Source organism: Molossus molossus, unplaced genomic scaffold, assembly GCF_014108415.1.
Source record: "Molossus molossus isolate mMolMol1 unplaced genomic scaffold, mMolMol1.p scaffold_m16_p_19, whole genome shotgun sequence".
In the NCBI taxonomy this organism is placed as follows: Eukaryota; Metazoa; Chordata; class Mammalia; order Chiroptera; family Molossidae; genus Molossus; species Molossus molossus.
In genome coordinates, this window is record NW_023425354.1 from 26752675 (window position 1) to 26757899 (window position 5225).

A 5225-nucleotide genomic window follows, 5' to 3' on the forward strand; every position below is an offset into this window, starting at 1 on the left:
AGTTCACTTTTAGGCTTTTTCCCTTTTTCATTTAAAAATATATTAGAAGTCTAAGTGTTAGCTGAAATTAGTTTTCAAAATGACAGTAAAGGAGAAAATATAAATTTAAATATTTTAAATTAAAAGTTTACCAATCATTGCTAAATGGAAACTGATTCATTTTTAAAATCAGCTGTTTCACTGAATTCTAATCCTCCCACCCCACCCCCTTCACCAAGATCTTCTGTGTATAGTCAGAGGCTGCAAGAACACAAGAGAGAGGAGACAGCTGGGGTTAGATGCAGACCTTTTTAGCCCCCAAATCAGTTTTGCCTCAGTGACCTGGCTATTTTAGGCTGGGGTAGGGGGGATTGAGTGATGTTGATTGGTGCTTCATCTCTCCCCTCTGAGTGAGCCCAGCACTAAAATTAACCTAAGAGAAGGGTTATTTCTTGTCAAACTCACATTCCTAGGTTAGGGATAAAAATGTGCAGACTTAGAACTCCATAATTGATCATCCTCATTTCCTTGGTTTGTTTTTAATATTAAAGAGAACTAATAAACATTGTGTTTGTTTTCAATATTTTTTTCTGCACAGCTTCTTTGGGAAAGAATATTCAGTGCAGAGTTCAATTTAGTTTGTGAGGGTTAAAAATATAGCTTCAGGATAAATTATTTTCTTTCTTTAATAATGATAATTTATACAATTAAATAACATTATTATTTAAATTATTATTATTATTACTTCTTGTTCTCTTTCATTTTTCCTGGAGAAGTCTTTGGTCTAGTTATAGAAGTCGATTTTCCTCTGAATTCAAAAACACTGAAACTTGACTCCATTTTAAAGATGGGATTCTGATCCATTTTCCTTCATTGTGAACATAGATATCTATGCAGAGAGAGAAAAAATTAAGAATAAAATAACTTTTTAAAAATTGGAAATATAAAGTGGAGAAAATCAACAATTACACCATTGTCATACAAAATTAATTTTGTTTCTAAAATGTTTTCAGCATTTGTTCATTTGTAATAGTTTTGTATTTTGTCATCTTATTTATATTTTAATTTTTACTTACTATTTTACCATAAGCATTTTTTAATGCTGCCTCAAAACTTATAACTATCATATTTAGTGAACATGTAGCATTTAGCACAGTAGATGTATTAATTGTTATTTTTAGATATATAAAGTTACATCAATTTTTTTTTACTTTTGTAACTAGTCCTGAATAGATTTTGAGGAGCACATAACTTCATCCTCTTTTATGTTAGCTCCTTTGAATAAATCCCAAAGAATATATATTGCATTTCAAATCTAACATTTATCAATAACTTTTTATTTTTAAAGTTGAACCTGTTTTACAAAAGAAAGGACAAAAAATTGGAAAGCAGTTAGAAGGGAAATACATTAAAGTAGAATTTTTTTCTTTTTTTTTTTAATTTTGTAATGAACCATAATCAATTTTTAAATGAAATTATGGTTTCTATAAAATATAGAAAAAGAAAAATTCACGTTTTCTAACACAGATGCTTTAATTTCAAAGTTTTTGGAGGAATTTGGGTTTTGTTTGCTTGGCTTTTAGTAATTTTGTTGTTTGCTTGTTTTGTTTTGTTTTGTTTTTTCATCATTACTGCCTTGGGATATTTTGTTTCTTCCTGCCACTTGAAGTTTTAGTGTGGTTCTTTTAAATGACTATAAACTTTGAAAAACTGTAAAATAGTCCCAGTTAAAAGCACATGCAGCATTTTCTCCTGTCAAATAAATAAGGATAATTATGTGCTTAAGATAACTCATAAAATGTAAGAAAATTGTAAGCAGAAAAGGAAAATTTCCTCCTTCAAAGTATCATTCAAGTGTTCAGTGTTTAAAATCTTAAAAAGAAATGTGTTTATTCCAGAAATAGAAAAGACTCAAGGAGAAAAAATAAGTTTTAAGAACAATCATTTGTTTTTCTATGGGTCACACAGTGTATGTGTGAAAAAACTGCTCAATTTGTTTTGTTTTGGCTAGGTTTGTAATTTAGAAACTTTTAGATAAGGAATAGTTTGTTTTATTAACTTTGAAAAAATGGATATTTCCAAATTCAATTTGTTAGTAAATTAAAGTGCACCACACTAGCCTCTATTGACACATGTAAAATAAATGGTCAATAGCATTCTTTTTGCAGTTTTTTCACTCCAGGATTATTTGGTTAAAAGATAATGAACAACAGGGTTTATTTGAGATCTTGCTCCCCAGCATATGTCCTCAGATTGGCTCAGATAAAGTCATAAAAATAAAATAAAAAGATAATTTTGCTAAATCCCAATTTTGCACAAAATGCAAAATAGATCACTAGTTCAAGAAAAGAGAGGGAAATAAATGTTATTTTTCAAAATAAAACAAATTGCTAAAAACAACAAAAGAGAATCATACCTAAATGGTATTTAAGAAAAATAACACAGTTTTGTTCTTGAAATCTACATATCTTCAAAGCATTTAAATGAATTTAATTCAGAATAAGTCAATTACTACATAGAGGTAGTTACAAACCGTGTGGAGGTAATTTGATTTTTGCTACATAATATCTGTGCTTTTTAAGACTAAAAGAATTTTTCTAGCTGGAAGGTAAATTATTTTGCATATTTAAAGTTTTACTCCTGACTATAAGATTAATTAGTTTTACTCCTGTTTCTAGTTAGGATTTTTTTTTTTTTTTTTTTTTTTCTGGATCTGTCTCAAATATTGCAAAATGCTTAAGAGGGGATACTGCTATGGTGTTTGTTTGTTTTTTTAAGTTAAAAAATTAATACATATAATATTTTACTAATATTCATCACCAAAATATTCATTAGAAACAGTTTAATCTGTCTTTGTAAAACAAACCAGTTTTATAAAGAAAAAGGACTCAGCCTTATAGTATGTTGTTTTTATTTAACTAGTTATTTGACTAAATTGAGATACAACTCTAAAAGTGATTTCTGATTTTCATAGGTTAATGATTGAGAAAGAGTTTAGGTCCACCCACCTCTCCCATAAACACCCTTAAATTTCTAAAAATTATTAGCACAACTTTCGTGCTTAAATATAATCTGAAAGTATTTGGTCAGCAGTCATATGATAAACTAGTAAGCTTTTATAGTTTTCATTTTTTAAATGTTGATGAACTATAGGAAGAAATAGTAGGTATTTCTAAATTACATTGAAATGAGGTTCATGATCTCCCTATCTTCCTCTTCCTCCCTGCCCCTCCCCCTCCCCCTCCCCTCCCCTTTCTCCCTCCCCTCTCCTTTTGTTCCTCCATTTTTCTTCCTACTCCCGACACTGTCAATTCCTTTCCTCCCCCCCTTTACCTTTACCCTCTTTTCAATTTTTCTTTTTCCTTTGTCACTTCTCTTTCCCCTTTTATTATTCTTGGGGTCCTCTGCCCCTCAACCCATTTCTTCCCTCTTTTTAATAAATGTAGCTATCCAAATTTTCTATTTTTTTCTTCACTCCTTTTCCTTTCCTTCTACCTCTCCCACTATCACTACTTGTTATTCAAACTTATTTCTAGTAAAGTGGAAAGATTCACAGATGCTTGAATTATTTTCTACACCAAAATGAGAAACTTGTTGCATTTTTTTAGAACCCCAGGGCGATTCAGACCCCAGAGCTCCTCCACCCTGTACTTTTAGTGTTTGTGTCTGAACACTTTTACTTCTTTGTATTATTTTTCTGTATCATATGTTGCTTATAAAGAATTTTGTTATTAGCATTTTATGTATCAAATCCTGGAGGGCAAAAACTATAAATCACTCAGGGAGTCCAACACAATGCTGACAGGTGTCCAAATATATATTAAATAAGTATCTTTTGGTACTACCTGAGAAGACATGGTCATTGTGATCAGATAAAATGTTGTGTTTAACATATTAAGTGCTCTTTCTTTTTCTTTCCTCCCTTCCTTTCTATCTTGTTTCTTTCTTTTTTAAAATATAGTACCCCACATTCATCAGATGAAATACAAGTAAGTTCAGCCATTCAAAAGGTTGATGAGTCTACATCAAGAATAGCAACCAACAAACAAGTGCTGACGAGGATATGGAGAAAAGGGGACCCTTGTGCACTGATTTCAGGATTGCAAATTGGTGCAGCAACTATGGAAAACAGTATGGAGCTTCCTCAAAAAGTTAAAAATATAACTACCATATGATCCAACAATTCCACTTGTGGGTATCTATCTGAAGAAACAAAAACACTGATTTGAAAAGATATATGCAGCCCTATGTTCATTGCAGCGTCATTTACAATAGCCAAGACATTAAAGTAACCTAAGTGTCCATCAATAAATGAATGAATAAAGAAGATGTGGTACATACACACAATGGAATATTACTAGCAATAAAAAAGAATGAAATCTCTCTATTTACAACAACATGGATGGACCTAGAGGGTATTATGGTAAGTGAAATGAGCCAGACAGGGAAAAACAAATACTGTGTGATTGCATTTACTTGTAGAATCTAAAGAACAAAACGAACAACAATAAAACTCATAGATACAGAGAACAAACTGACAGTTGCCAGGGAGAAGGAGGTGGAGGGAAGGGCAAAAAAAGATGAAGGGGAATAAGAGGTACAAATTTCCAGTTGTAAAAAGTCACAGGGATGTAATAATGCACAGCATAGGGAATATAGTCAATAACATGGCAATAGATTTGTATGGTGACAAATGGTTACTAGATTTATCATGATCACTTCATTAAGTATATTAATGTTGAATATGTTGTACACTCAAAACTAATATTGTATGTTTACTATATTTTAATTTTTTAAAAAGTGAATAATAACCAATGGTTATCTCTGAGTTTCTTGTTTCCTAGCCTTGTACCTACAACAATGCTGTGCCCAATGTCCACTGATGAGCATTCTCTTTCCCCACTGTCTGGTCATATAGCCTTGGAATTCTTCTCAACTTAGGGTCTCAGGCAGTCTGCGGCAACCATCAGAGTTAGTTGGCACAGCCCTTTGCCCTCCCTTGATACCACACAGCCAGGGTGACAAGCTAAAGGAACAGCCCATATGCACTTCCTGCCAAGAGCTGTTAGGGTCTTTTTTTTTCTGGGATTGTAGCTAGCACCCCATTAACTATGAAAAAATTTGTTCTTTTGTATGTTATCCAAAGCAAAAGTGTTGCCTCAAGACAGCCTTCCATCTCGGTAATTCCCAAGATGTCTGGTAAAGCCACCCACTCAGAGCAGATGTTTATTGACTATTCTAGGTTT